At 42.7% G+C, this 16212-nt stretch overlaps 1 protein-coding gene across 1 annotated transcript in view; it reads right to left on the reverse strand.

Moving 5' to 3' along the window:
* Positions 1–16212, reverse strand: part of WIPF1 (WAS/WASL interacting protein family member 1) — a 74654-nt gene that overhangs the window by 15202 nt on the left and 43240 nt on the right. The window lies entirely within an intron of this gene.

The raw sequence follows: 16212 nt of genomic DNA on the forward strand, positions 1-16212 counted from the left end.
TGCTCAGGCAAAATTCCCATCGAATCCCATGAGATTTTCTCCTGAGCAAGGACTGCAGGATAAGTCTCAGTGATTGTCACACAGCTAAATCTCCAAGCATCACTTTGAAAAAACACCCTTGGCTATTAGAACTTTTAAATTGGTACTTTAAAAAGGCTGCAGTCCCCTAAGAGCAATTTAAACTTGGGGGGGGGGGGGAAAGGAAGTAAGTATGTTACTTCATTTCTCTTTGGGAGCACCTTACTCCCTGCAGTGTGCCTGGCCAGCTACTCTGGCAGGCCAGTAGTATGCCCAGCCACGGCTCCTCTCACTGCCCACCTGCTTCCTCACCAAGGAAGGCAAGCAGCCCACTCTCTCCCCCACTCAGCTGGAGCCGCAGTCGGCTGCCCTTACCTGGCCATGCAGCAGAGAGGCCTTACTTCCACACATGGCCGGGTAAGGGGCAGTCTAGCCCAAAGCGTTTGGGGATCTGCAAGGATGAAAGGCACTATATAAATGCATATTATTATTGTAGCAGAAACCCAGGCCTCACAGTACAACGTACTTTCAAAAGAAAAATCTCAGCTTGGTATAGGAACAGACTGAGGGGGTGTAGAAGAGAGAAAGATTTCCTACCAAATACTGTGACAGCAAGTTATCAGCGACAGGCACAAATGACACTTTCATGAATAAACACCGGGGGGGGGAGAGAATTGCACAAAATTGCCCAACTGAGAGAGAACAGACTACTCCTCTGCAGCCAACCTAGGCTATGTCTACACTTACGGTGGTGTGCGGAGTATAGGCATTACATGTGTAGCTACATGCTGCAGTGAAAGCTCCAGGAGCTTCCTCCCTCCTGCCAGAGCTCTAGCAGCAGGCAGGCAGTGGGCAGTGTAATGGTGGGTGGCACTGCTCGGGTGTGTAGAGAGCCTGTGCAGGGTACACACCTTGGGGGCTCCAGTATGGAGGGCCCTCTACTTGTCTTAGCTGAGCCTCACCATCAATGCTATTTGTACCCATGCTAGCTGGATGTGCAGTGTCTGTACTCGACGCGCCACTGTAAGTGTAGCTATACCCTTCGTGTTTTGGCTGCTGAGGAGGCTCCATTGGCAAGCAGCACTAGAATAATAGAATATCAGTGTTGGAAGGGACCTCAGGAGTCATCTAGTCCAACCCCCTGCTCAAAGCAGGGCCAATCCCCAGACAGATTTTTACCCCAGTTCCCTAAATGGCCCCCTCAAGGATTGAAATCACAACCCTGGGTTTAGCAGGCCAATGCTCAAACCACTGAGCTATCCCTCCCCCCAAGCTCAGGAGTAGTTGACACAAAGTGTTTGAGGGGTGGCCAGACAAGGAGGGAGAAGCAGGATGGGTCAGCATGCTGACTGCTGCTGAATGAAGGAAAGATCAAATTCCTGGGCCACAAGCTGCAGCAGCAGGAAAGAAGAGATGATCACAGAGGGGAGCATTATATACTTGCCTGCCTCGTTGCCATAGGTAAGTGGAGGGAACAAGCACACATTTAAAAGGAAGTGGCTTCTGGAATAGGAAGCTAGTTTGTTATTTAAGATGCCTCCTTTTTCCATGTGTTTTTCTTTTGCCAGTTCAAATAAACAGGCATTAGTAGAAGGTGCCACTATCAGTCACTCAAATCATACCTATGCAGAACAGGTAAAAAGTAATGGGAGTGGGAATAAAAGATATCCTCCAGGGTTCCATGCTGACAGTAATATTATCCACAGTAGTTATTCAGAGGAATACACAAATCTTATTTTTTCCACACTTATTTTTGAAGTCTCAAAACAAGATTTGCACAAAACAAATTGTACTTCAGCTCTACCTCATGCTAGACAGAATACACTGATTAAAATCCGATTAATGCTAGAAAAGGGAAGTTCAATTATCTGAGCTGTTAGTAACCATCTGAATTTGAGTCACCACTTCGCAATTCTGTAATATCTCAGAAATCACAAGAAGGTTTAGGTGTGTTAGAAAAAAAACTTGGTTAGAAATAGAGATTTATATCTTAAGATGCTGGAGTGTTTCAAAGAGGAAAAACAACTTATTTTCCTAGTTATTTGTAAAGTCATAAAAAGCATTGCAAATACACTTAAAACAAAATCCATGCTACACAGAGGAGAGGAGAGAAGGAATTTACATAGGCTGCAGTTTAAGAAAGCACTTAAGAATGTGCTTAACTTTAAATATGTGCTTTAGTCCCAATGTGCTTAAGTGCTTTCCTGAATTGGGACCTCAATGAATACTGCCTAAAGTCTTCAATGGGGGAAGAAAGGGGGGAATACACCACCAGTTTGAAATCTAACTGGGGGGAGAAAATGGAGTTCAGAATGGTTTCAGGCACTACTTCTGCCTTGGAGTGTCTCTGCCAATGTTTGTAGGCTTATAGTCTCCTTTTAAAAAAGTTTCTCTCCTGTTGCACTGTGAGACACCAATACAAATGAAAGGAGAAGCTGACTAACTTACTGAGTCTACACACAGCGCTGTCAAATACACAAAACCAAAGTGATAGAAATTCTCTTTGATCTTTGTAGTGGTAGGAGTTACCTCTAATATTAGTAGTTGAAATATTATCAGACAGAAGTAGGTGTTAATTGACAGTATTCCAGTAAATTCTGAACATTTCTTTTCAGAGTTTTGCATATTTCCAACTCTTATGATCATCAAATAAAAAATGTGAACAAAATATTATCCATTCCCAATCTTCTTGTATATATTTCAAATCTGAAATCTAACAGAAGAGCTAATTAAGACATATGCAGCTTTGTTCTTCAACTTCCGGTTTAAAAAAAAAAAAAAAAAAAAAAGTCAACAGGAAAATTAGTTCTTACAGCAAACCACCACCATCCTGTTTCTTAATACAGTCTTTTCATAGCTGCAATTGCCTGCACAATTACTATGCCATCATACAGGGGAGAAGGGGGGGAGTAAATAGTCATGCTTTTCACTTGTAATAAAATCTTAACTCCTTCAGCTGAGTGAAATGGGAAATAATTTGTTTTCTTTATTTAAATGCTATGGCAAAAAGCTAACAAAGGCAGTTTGCTTAAGTCATTGCAAATTAGGGACACCATTGCAAATGCCCAGAAAAAAGCATCTTTAGCGGAAGGAGAAAAACATCTGGTCTGAAATGTACACTTCATATATAAAAATGCATGCATGTAGGCAGCTCAAAGATAAATCCGTGAGTAATTGAACTAATCTATTCATGTTCCATGTTGAAGACTGAAATAAGTGACTGGTAAACCAACTATCCAGTTTTGCATAACTGTACTATTGTAGTGACCCTTCCTTTTTAATGGGTCATTCTAGACCAGCAGAAATTGGCTTCTGAAGAAGCTCAATGGGGTGGAAGTGAACTAAGGCTGCAGATAGGCCTGGAAGCTTCTTAAACTCAAATCTCTAAGGAAACCCCTTAGCCTAAACCAGGCCTCTCTCATCTTCCTAATCCCCCACTCATTAGAAAAGAGGTGGGGAAAAACAGGCACTAGGCAATGGCCCGTCTTTCTATCCTGCGTCTCCAGTGGCAAATGGTCCCCTCGGCTCTCTCCCCCACATATCTCCAGTGACCCACAGGTAGAAGGCTAGAAGCTGTTTTGAAGGACTGGGTGAGGTGGGAGTGAAAACAGGAAGTGCACTCCTGCTCCCAACAGCATGGTGGGAAGCCCCATAGTCTGCCTAGTGCACAGTTGCTAGGGAGCCCCCAAAGGCTCATGAAGCTTTGTGAGCATGGGCTGAGATTCAACAATGCGCCCAGGCTTAGGCAGAGTGGGTTGGAAGCTTGATGCAAGAATTTTGCATAGCTCTAGTCACATTATACTGCTGTTTGGCTAGTCTGTGGTTTTGTTTTCCACAGGCCGAGTAAGTAATTATACAATAAGCAACATTTTTTAAGGCTCAAATAAATTAAACACGGAGACTAAATGTGAAATAATAAAGCTGTACTGAAGCCTCCAAAATGCTATTAGATCAACGCAGAGGACCAAATTTCTTCCTAACGCAGCCCCATTGAAGTCAATAGGGTTGCAGTGGGAGTAAGTCATTTCAGAGTTTAGTCCAGTGTACTCCATTCCACTGAAAGGACGACTTTCCAATACTCTGGTATGAACTAGGAATCACAGTTCTTTTTCTGTGCTTTATCCAGGTGCTTTTATTTCACTTTGCAGCTATTAGAAATGGTGCATATGGCTTCAGTCAGATATCGGGGGGGGGGAGGGGGGGGGAGAAATAGAATGTAATGTATGTGTATACAGTGACCTGTGTAACACGTCTGTTCAAGATTCAAAACAGAGGGAATTATGATGTTGTTTTAAACTTTACTTTTGTAACTAGTTGAATTACTCCTAAATTCTTTTTCTATCTGCAACTCAAATTGAAATTTTGTACCAAAAACAACTCCCCATCCTTGCAACACTGATTCAGCACTGGCCTGTGTACATTAAATTTTGTACAGTATATAGTCGTTTCTTTCCTTCCTTTTTGTGAGCAAATACCAACATGCTTGATCTGCAACGTTTTATCACTGAGCCTGTAGGAAGAACAATGTACTGAAAATGAATAATAGCTCTAAAATGTTAACTGTAGTCCTCCAATGAAAGCTTCAATAATTGTGTTATGTTTGGCAAACATTGACTCTCAGCATGCAACAGATTAAAGATGTGCAGCGGCAAAGATTCCACTTTTAACAAATAGGAAGTATACTCAATGGCTGACAATTAACATTTAAATAGTCTGGATTTGTAACTGACCCATGCAGTGTTATTGTATCTGTGTTGGTCCCAGGATAGTAGAGAGAAAAGGTGGGTGAGGTAATATATTTTATTGAACTAACTTTGGACCAGCTTTTATTGGACCAGCTTATTGGTCCAACGGAGCTAGCAAACAGGACGAGCATACAGGGGAGTTTTGTGAGGGAGCTTTCCAGGTGAAGGAGGTGTGACCACATGACCCTTGGGTGAGTTTGTTGTCTGGTTGTTTGTTGTTGTGTGCTTGCTTACCGTGTGCCTGTTGGATTGACGATTATAGTGAGGGCTGTATGGGGGTCTGCATGCTGACCCTAGTGACCTCCTAGGCAAGGCTGAGCACTTCCTAATGAGGCTCTATCTGCCATCCTTTGATTCGTAATCCCTTTAGCAGCCCTTGACCAGGGGTGGGGCTAACGCAGGGAGAACAAGGGTTTAAAAAGCCAGCTTGTAAGCGACCAGAGGAGCCAGTGAACAGGAGCAGCAAACGGGAGTTCTGTGAAGGAGTAAGAGAGCCAGATACACCTAAAAAACATTCTCTAAACTTAGGCCAATGAACACCTCCCCCCCCCCCCCCAAAAAAAAAGAAAAAAGAACAAAAAAACCCAACCAACCACCCCACCCACACCTGCAGGAGTAAAAATAATGCAGGCAGAAGTCCAGCAGCAGTGTGGGGGCTATCCAGTTTATTCCACTGAATACAACAGGTATGATTACCTGCCTTGTGGGCAGGTGGCATGTGTGCGTGCATTTGGTGTAAGCAGCGCACTGTTCTCAGAGTTTGAGTAGGGGCTGTGGAGACCAGAGGGGAGCTAAGGGAGACAGAAAGGTACACAGCCAAGACTTTCCGGGACACAACAGAGCGATCCCATGTCATGGCCTCTGTGCTGTTGAGGAGGATGAAAGCCTTGGAAAGGAGAACATCAAGCTGGAGCAGAGGGGAAATGATCCCATAGTTGGGACCCTCCTTCCAGATGATGTCATGGTATCCTCTTGAACCGAGGATACCTCTGTGGCAGTGGAAGAAAAGCAAGTTAGCAGGAAGACAGAGGTAACAGTAATGGGGGATTTGATTATTAGAAATACAGATAGTTGGGTTTGTGATGACCAGGAGAATTGCATGGTGAATTGCCTGCAGGTGTGAAGGTTGCAGACCTCTCAAGACATCTAGACAGATGGATGTGCAGAACTGGGGAGGAGCCGGTGGTCGTGGTACATGTGTGTATCAATGACACAGGGAAAGGTGTGCTGGAGACCAAATTTAGGCTATTAGATAAGAGATTGAAGTCCAGGACCTCCAATGTGGCATTCTCCAACAGGCTTCCAGTTCCACGTGCAGGGCCAGTTACACAGGCAGAACTGTTGGGTCTCAATGCGTGGATGAGACGGTGTTCAAAGGAAGGATTTAGGTTTATTAGGAACAGGGAACCTTTTGGGAAAGGAGGAGCCTATATTGGAAAGATGGGTTCTACCTAAACCAAAATGGAACCAGATTGGTGGCATGTAAAATTAAAAAGGTCATATAGGAGTTTTAAACAAAGGGCTGGGGGAAGCCAACAGGTGCATAGTTTGGACAGACACATCCAATAGGGGACAATTTATTAAAAGGGATACTGTATATCAGGGGTCGGTAACCTTTCAGAAGTGGTGTGCTGAGTTTTCATTCATTCACTCTAATTTAAGATTTCACGTGCCAGTAATACATTTTAATGTTTTTAGAAGATCTCTTTCTATAAGTCTATAATATATAACTAAACTACTGTTGTTTATTTACTTTACATACATTTTAAAAACCTGAAGAAACTTCATTTAAAATTAAATAAAAATGCAGAGCCCCCTGGACCGGTGGCCAGGACCCGGGCAGTGTGAATGCCACTGAAAATCAGCTTGCGTGCCGCCTTCGGCACGCGTGCCATAGGTTGCCTACCCCTGCTCTATATCCTAGTAAAGTGAAGAGGATAGAAGTTGACAAAGTACAGGTAGGAGCTGAAGAGAAACAATCAAACAAACAAGAGTCTCATTCAATCATATAACAAAGGCAAACAATTAAATATGGATAAATTTTATAAGTGCTCGTACGTAAATGCAAGAAGTTTAAATACTAAAACGGGTGAACTTGAGTGCCTGGTATTAAATGAAGATATTGATATGATAGGCAACATAGAAATTTTGTGGAATGATGGTGATCAATGGGACACGATACAATGGTACACAATACATAGGAATGATAGAGTAGGTCACACTGGTGGGGGAGCACACTGTACGTGAAAGAAAGCTTAGAGTCAAATATAATAAAAATCTTAAATGAATCAAACTACCATAGAATCTCTGTGGATAGAAATTCCATGCTTGAATAATAAGAGTATAGCTGTAGAAATATACTACCAATCACCTGACCATGATGGTGATAGTGATTGTGAAGTGCTCAGGGAGATTAGAGAGGTCACAAAGACAGAAAACCCAATAATAATGGGGGATTTCAACTATGCCCATATTGACTGGGCATATGTCACCTCAGGATGGGATGCAGAGATAAACTTTAGAGACATCACTAATGACTGCTTGGAGAAGCTAGTCCTGGGACCCACAAGCGGAGAGGCAATTCTTAAATTTAGTCCTAAGTGGCAACACAGGGATTGGTCTGAGAGATGAACAGGGCCAGCTCCAGCGTTTTTGCCGCCCCAAGCGGCGAAAAAAAAGAAAAAAAAAAAAAAAGCTGCGATTGGCAGCAGCCCTACCGCTGCCGCTTCATTCTTCGGCGGCAATTCGGTGGCAGGTCCTTCCCTCCGAGAGGGACTGAGGGACCCGCCGCCGAAGAGCCGGACGTGCCGCCCCTTTCCGTTCGCCGCCCCAAGCACCTGCTTGCTGCGCTGGTGCCTGGAGCCGGCACTGGAGATGAATATAGCTGAACCACTCGGTAAAAGCGATGACCATAATTAATTAAATTTAACATCCTTGTGCGGGGGGGGGGGGAATACCAAAAAATACCAAAGAAAGCCACTACAGTAGCATTTAACTTCAAAAAGGTGAACTACACAAAAAGGAAGTGGCTAATTAAATGGAAATTTAAAGGAACAGTCACATGAGGGAAATGCCTGCAAGCTGCATGGAAACTAGTTTAAACCAGCATAAAAGAGGTTCAAACTATATGTATAAACCAAACAAAACAAAAACAGCAAGAGGACCAATAAAATGTCACCATAGCTAAATAACAGAGGAAAAGAGATGGTTAGAGACAAAAAGGACATCTTTTAAAAATCAGGAGTAAAATCCTACTGAGAACATAAGAACGGCCATACAGGGTCAGACCAAAGGTCCATCTAGCCCAGTATCCTGTCTTCTGACAGTGGCCAATGCCAGGTGCCCCAGAGGGAATGAACGGAGCAGGTAATCAAGTGATCCATCCCCTGTCTCCCATTCCCAGCTTCTGGCAAACAGACGCTAGGGGCACCATCCCTGCCCATCCTGGCTAATAGCCATTGATGGACCTATCCTCCACGAAGTTATCTAGTTCTTTTTTGAACCCTGTTATAGTCTAGGCCTTCACAACATCTTTTGGCAAGGAGTGCCACAGGATGACTGTGCGTTCTGTGAAAAAAATACTTCCTTTTGTTTGTTTTAAACCTGCTGCCTATTAATTTCATTTGGTGGCCCCTAGTTCTTGTGTTATGAGGAGGAGTAAATAACACTTCCTTATTTACTTTCTCCACACCAGTGATGATTTTATAGATCTCTATCATATCCCCCCCTTAGTCGTCTCTTTTCCAAACTGAAAAGTCCCAGTCTTATTAATCTCTCCTCATACAACAGCCATTCCCTAATCATTTTTGTTGCCCTTTTCTGAACCCTTTTGCAGTTCCAATATATCTTTTTTGAGATGGGGCGACCACATCTGCACGCGGTATTCAAGATGTGGGCATACCATGGATGTATATAGAGGCAATATGATATTTTCTGTCTTATCTATCCTTTTCTTAGTGATTCCCAACATTTTGTTCGCTTTTTTGACTGCCACTGCATATTGAGTGGATGTTTTCAGAGAACTATCCACAATGACTCCAAGATCTCTTTCTTGAGTGGTAACAGTTAATTTTGACCCCATCATTTTATATGTATAGTTAGGATTATGTTTTCCAATGTGCATTACTTTGCATTTATCAGCATTGAATTTCATCTGCCATTTTGTTGCCCAACCACCCAGTTTTGAGAGATCCTTTTGTAGCTCTTCGCAGTCTGCCTGGGACTTAGAGTAGTTTTGTATCATCTGCAAATTTTGCCACCTCACTGTTTACCCCTTTTTCCAGATCATTTATGATTATGTTAAATAGGACTGGTCCCAGTACAGACCCCTGGGGGACACCACTATTTACCTCTCTCCAGTCTGAAAACTGACCATTTATTCCTACCCTTTGTTTCCTATCTTTTAACCAGTTACCAATCCATGAGAGAACCTTCCCTCTTATCCCATGACTGCTTACTTTGCTTAAGAGCCTTTTGGTGAGGGACCTTTTCAAAGGCTTTCTGGAAATCTAAATACACAATATCCACTGGATCCCCCTTGTCCACATGCTTGTTGATCCCCTCAAAGAATTCTAGTAGATTGGTGAGGCATGATTTCCCTTTACAAAAACCATGTTGATTATTCCCCAACAAATTATGTTCATCTATGTGTCTGACAATTTTGATGAACATAATTTGTTGGGGAATACTCAATACTGAGGAAAATGGATAAGAACAAACTCTGGAAAGCCAAGATTAAAAATATAATTAGGCAGGCCAAAAAAGAATTTGAAGAGCAACAAGCAAAAGATTACAAAAATTAACAGCAACAATTCTATATTAGTACATCAGAAACAGGATGCCTGCCAAACAATCAGTGGGTCCACTGGATGATCAAAATGCTAAAAGAGCACTCAAGGAAGACAAAGGTGTTGCGGAGAAGCTAAATGAATTCTTTGCATCAATCTTTACTGCAGATGATGTGAAGGAGATTCCCACACAAATCTGAGGAACTGTCCAAGACTGAGGTATCAATATAGGAGCTTTGGAACAAACTGATAAATTAAATAGTAATAAGTTACCAGGACCACCTGGTCTTTACCCAAGAGTTCTGAAGGATCTCAAATATGAAATTATAGAACTTCTAACTGTGGTATGTAACTTATCACTAAAATCAGCCTCTGTAACAGATGACTGGAGTGTAGCTAATGTAATGCCAATTTTCAGATAAGGCTCCAGAGATGATCCTGGCAATTACAGCCCAGTAAGCCTAACTTCAATACCAGTCAAACTGGTTGAAACCATAGTAAAGAACAAAATGATCAGACATATATTATATAAACATGACGTTGCAGAAGACTCAACATGGCTTTTGTAAATGGAAGTCATGCCTCACCATTCTATTACAATTATTTGAGGGAGTCAGAAGCACGTGATTAGTGTGATGCAGTCGATATGATGTACTTGGATTTTCAGAAAGCCTTTGACAAGATCACTTACCAAAGGCTCTCAAGGAATCTAAGCAGTCATGGGATAAGAGGGAAGGTCCTCTTATGGATCAATAACTGGTTAAAAAATAGGATACAAAGGGTAGGAATAAATGGTCATTTTCCCCACAGTGGAGAGAATAGTGGGGTCCCCTAAGACTCTGTAGTGGGACCAATGCTGTTCAACATATTCATAAATGATCTGGAAAAAGGGATAAACAGTGAGGTGGCAAAGTTTGCAGAAAATACAAAATTACTGAAGATAGTTAAGTCCAAAGCAGACTACGAAAAGTTAAAGGGATCTCAAAACTGTGACACTGGGCAAAAAAAATGGAAGATGAAAGTCAATGTTTATAAATGCAAAGTAATGCACATTGGAAAACATAATACTAACTATACATACAAAATCATGGGGTCTAAATTAGCTGTTACCAGTTAATAAAGAGATATTGGAGTCATTATGGATAGTTCTCAACGTGTAGCGGCTGTCAAAAAAAACAAACAACAATGATGCCAGGAACCATTCGGAAAGGGATAGATAATATGTCAGAAAAATATCATAATGCCAATATATGAATCCATGGTGCGCCTACATGTTGAATACTTTGTCCAGGATATACTGGAACTGGAGAAAGTTCTGAGAAAGGCAACAAAGATGATCAAGGGTATGGAATGGCTTTCAAATGAGGAAAGACTAAAAATATCAAGGCGGTTCAGCTTAGAAAAGAGATGACTAAGGGGGATATGATAGAGGTCTATAAAATCATGAAAGGTGTGGAGAAAGTGAATAAGGAAGTGTTATTTACCCCTTCACTTAACAAAAGAACCCAGGGCCACCAATTAAATTAATAGGCCACAGGTTTAAAACAAACAAAAGAATGTGCATTGTGAAGATGTACTATCAACCTGTGGATTGCCAGGGAATGTTGTGAAGGCCAAAAGCATAAGTGGGTTCAAACAAGAATTAGATAAATTCATGAAGGACAAGTCCATCAATGGCTATTAGCCAACATGGTCAGGAATGCAATCCTATGTTCTGGGTGTCCCTAAACCTCTGATTGCCAGAAGCTGGGACTGGATGATAGAGGATGGATCACTTGATACCCTGTTTTGTTCATTCTCCCTGAAGCATCTGGCAACGGTCTCTGGCAGAAGGCAGGATACTGGACTAGACAGACCATTGGTCTGACCCAGCATGGCCTTTCTTATGTTAACTTCTGTTGGTGCAATAAATGTACCTACTGTAGTTGCAAACAATGAAGGTGCTTGTAACACTAATGAGCAGTGAGACAAAGCACCATTTTACAAATCAAAAGGATGAGGGTCTCTGGCTTTGACACTTTAGGACCATAGATCTTTGCAATCCAATGTTAATTTCTTTGTATTTTATTTCTGGAAAGTACGGTATATGAACACTATTTTATATATAAAAATTAAAAGGGGCAATATCTGAACACTCACTGTAATGAATCCTTGTGCTGTAGGCAAGAGATACAATAACAGGAACCTAATACACAACTTATCCAAGACTAGAAACCCAGTGCTTAAGCTCCAAAAATAAAGGTCTGTATCTGTGCTAAAAGAAGAATTTTCCACAGCTGGCAGGGGCAACAGCTGTGAGGCAACCTCACATACAAATCCAGTACGTTATGAGAACTCCACAATCAATATCATGGGCCATGTGCAAAGTAATAACAGAAATACCCCAGTGCTGTCTCTAGTATTGCGCAAAATGTTGCTGGCACCTTTCATCAAGGTTTGGAATGAAAAGAAGCTACCACAATATAACTATGCTTTTTAAATATACCTTAGAATATTGATAGACTTTCTCCATTTTCTTTGGGCTTCTCCAACCCTTCCCTTTCTTAAAGCAAAGAAAAACAAAAAACCCTCCAAACCTGTTGAGGTTTATAATCCATCAGGTTAGTGTTACTAATAGCAGACAGACCATCCCAGGGGTTCCATCACAGATTGGTTTGGGGAATCTGCCCCTGCTGAGACTAGAACTAAAAACTCTCAAATCCAAAAGCATCCACGCTACAAAGTCATCTAGAGGAGGATTAGAATGCAGCAGTATATGTTTTCATCCTCTTTCAAGGCATCTACTCCAATCACTAGGAGGCGATACAACTAAAAACTGCACTAAAACTCACATACGTTAAACACTAAGGACCAGTGCAGGGAGGCTGTGATCTTAATGTAAGTTATTTTGCAAATTACCAAATGTTACTCCCAAGGGCATTCTGCACCAAAAAATTTAAAATTCTGCGCCAAAATCTTTAAAAAATTCTGCAAATTTTGTTTGTCAAATAAATGTGGAGGCTCTAGCATGGCAATGGGGAGCACATGCCACTGGCTGCACAGAGGCGGAAGATCACTATGCAGCCCCCTCCCCCCCCCCGGACACAGACTCAGCAACGAGGCTGCATCCAACCCCAACACAGCGCAAGGACCCTGCCTGTCCCAGAAACACCCCAGGGCCCTGCTCCTCTGTGTGGGCAGGTAGGCTCAGCAAGGCAGTGTGACGTTGCACTCCATATATGGTTTTATGGAAATATGCTAATGAGTGTGAATATAATGTAACTGGAATATGCTTTATGCAAAAGGTCTCTTGTAAGGTATCATTACAAAGCTTATAATCTACTGAGTGTGTTCATCCTATTTGTATGAATGTTTCATTCTTGTATCTAAAACTAGAAATATGAAGTATTACTCAGGTCCTATTGTAATTATGCAAAGTGTGGGCCATTAATGGTGGCTTAGGATCTTGATGACTCCCATTAACTAGAACAATTGGTTGTAAATGGCTTCCTGTGAGTCAGGCCGGAAAGAATGGAGGCTTGGGGTCTCACAGGGCATATGACCATATCACCTGGTACTGGAATCCATCTTAAACCTGATGCTTTTCCATTTAGAAGGAAGGGTGGGAATCCAGAGAGAGACAAAGGATTCCTGCCTTGTGCCAAAGATATAAAAAGGGGTGGAACAGAACAAAGGGGTCTGCCAGTCATGAGAAATCCCCTAGTTACCACCTGAGATGGAACTAACAAGAACTGTACCAGAGGAAAGGATTGGGTCCAGACTAAGAAGGAGTCTAGTCTGTGAAAGAAGCTTATTGGAACATCTCTGAGGGTGAGATTTACCTCTACTCAGTTTCTGAAATGTATTAGGCTTAGACTTCCGTGTTTTGTTTTATTTTGCTTGGTAACTTACTTTGTTCTGTCTGTTATTACTTAAAACCACTTAAATCCTACTTTTTATACTTAATAAAATCACTTTTGTTTATTAATTAACCCAGAGTAAGTGATTCATACCTGGGGGAGCAAACAGCTGTGCATCTCTCTCTATCAGTATTATAGAGGGCAGACAATTTATGAGTTTACACTGTATAAGCTTTATACAGAGCAAAACAGATTTATTTGGGGTTTGAATCCCATTGGGAACTGGGTGCTGGAGATAGGTGACTTGCTGAGCAGTTTTTGGTTAAAGTCTGCAGTTTTGGGGGCATGGACCAGACCTGGGTCTTGTTGCAGCAGGCTAGCGTGTCTGGCTCAACAAGGCAGGGTTCTGGAGTCCCAAGCTGGCAGTGGAAAACAGAGGTAATTCTAGTACATCAGGTAACAGTCCCAAGGGGGGTCTCTGTGACTGAACTTGTCACAGGCAGGATCCAAGTGTGGAGGAGCTTAACATGGGGGGATCCAGCTATGGGTTGTGAGGGTTCTGTATGGGGCAATCTGGGTATGGGCAGCTCAGTGCGGGTCTGGGTGCAGGGGGATCTGGATGCACAGGGGCTTGTTGGAGGTTCTGGGTGCAACAGTAATGGGACTCTTCAGGGGGGTCCAGATGATGGTGGTTGGGGCTCAGCGGGGTGGATGTCATCTAGATGCTGTGGGCATGGGGTGGAGATCTAGGTGCAACTGGTTGGGGCTCGGTGGGGTAGTCCAGGGTGCAGGGGAAGTGGGGCTTATGGGGGGAGGGTTCTGCAGGTGTGGGGGGGGGTGAGGCTTGGCGGGAGGGTCTGAGTATGAGGGGGTCTGGATGCATGGGGTTTGGGTGTATGGGGGAGCAGCTCCCTGTACAGCAATCCTGCCCCCTACAGCTGAGGAGTGATGGGTGCAGGAAGGAGGGTGGGGGAGAGTTTGCAGAGCTTCCTGCAGCTGGGGGAGAAATCTTGGCGTGGATCTGAACAGGCCCCGGATGCCATGCAGGGGAAGAGGAAGTCCCATCCTTTCCAGCCCAGCTGTGATAGCAGCAGAGCCAGGTGGAGGGTAGGAGCCACCAGCCAGGTCTTCTCTTCCCCAGTCCCGCCCCTTGCACCACAGTGATTTACCTCTCTGCCGGCTGCCCTGGGCACCTGAAACATACTGTTGGGAAGAGTCGCATGACCGCCCTTGTGGCTTCCCTTTGCTTCTCCGTCAGAAAGTCATTTTTTTGCAGAGAAGCAAAAAAAATTTGCGGAGGGACATAAATTCTGCACATGCGCCGAGTCGCAGAATTCCCCCAGGAGTAATTAAATGTGCATGACTGTTGTGCTAATTAAGTCCACCAGCTATTGGTTAGACAGCCATCATACCATTTCCAACAACAGAATGAAAAACAGTCATGATATGCAGCATGTCATAACAAACAAACAGAAATCTCATTAAAAAAATCTAAATGTAGAAGTAAGACTTCTCTCTTGGACATCACACTCTACAAAGGAAAGCTGCAAGGGAATTAAGTAGAAATGGGCCTGCTGAGACCCTGGATCCCCAAACTTTGGCAATTTCAGATTCAAACTTTATAGTTCTAAGTTATTTTTAACAAATATCTTATTCTGCTAAAAGTAAACGGATGACTAGTTGTGTGGGATGGCCAGAGTGAACAACTGGATTGTAAGTCTGTACAAAAGCAGGTTGTGTGCATCTAGCCAACCATTTTAACTCACTTTCGGGCCTCTCTCTTAACATGACACATTAAGTCAGAGACAGGCAGACAGAGAGCTAGCTGCGGTTAATCATTTCCTGCATGATTAATTTCCAAATCAAGAAAGAGGAAGGAACAAACAACAAACTGTTGAAAATAATATGGCACTTAAGGGGGAAAAAACTGAAGTCACCAGTCAAAACCGTTGATTGTCCCTCTCAAGACTTTCCGTATTCTGTGAAAAGGAGCCTAATTTCCAAAGTAGCACTGATTTGGGACTGTTAAAATCCCCAACTGCTTTTGCTAATGACAGAGAAAGGAAAACAAAAAGTGCTGCATTAGAGGAAACTGGGTAAGATGAGCCACAACTTTGGTAATGTAGCTACCTTCAGGCAGCGCAAGCCTAAGAGTTACAACACTACAGTTAAAAAACAACAACTCAGAACTAGAGTTGATCAGAAAATGGGCTTTCCTCACCCATGAACAATGTCAATGTACATAGAAAAAAAGATTCATTTTCATCTCAAATTTCCATGGAAAATTTTGATTTTTTCAGCAAAAATTCAAATACAGAAATGCTGCTGTGGTGCCTAATGAAAGCTGTAGTTCAGGTGCTTCATGTTCCCATTCTCCTCTGTTGACCAGAGACCCTGGTCAATCTACATCTCCCACACAATGCATCGGTGGTCCTTCATGGTGAGAGAGCTGCATCATAAAAGTGCATCCTAGAAGACGCAGTCTGGCCAGGCAGAGAGGGGAAATGGGGAAACAGCTCCCATGAGGCACGAGGGCAGCATATCCAAATTGAAATATTTCAGTCTTCAGGCAAAAACAATTGGTTTGGGGGCAAAATATAAGCTAATCTTCCATGGAAATCATGTAGCTCAGTAAAGGGAAAGTGACAGTTTACCCTCAATAATTTTGTGCCTATTAACAAAAGTTTATATACCTTTAAAAGGAAGGCCTGTGGGCTAGCATTACTCTGTCCCACTCCTGCTGCAAGACATACCGGACTTGTAGTCCAGAAGAACACTGGAGCATTAAAGGCTGTCACAGCAAAATATGCTGGAAAAGAGAGC

This window comes from Emys orbicularis, chromosome 11 (genome assembly GCF_028017835.1).
Source record: "Emys orbicularis isolate rEmyOrb1 chromosome 11, rEmyOrb1.hap1, whole genome shotgun sequence".
Classification (NCBI taxonomy): Eukaryota; Metazoa; Chordata; order Testudines; family Emydidae; genus Emys; species Emys orbicularis.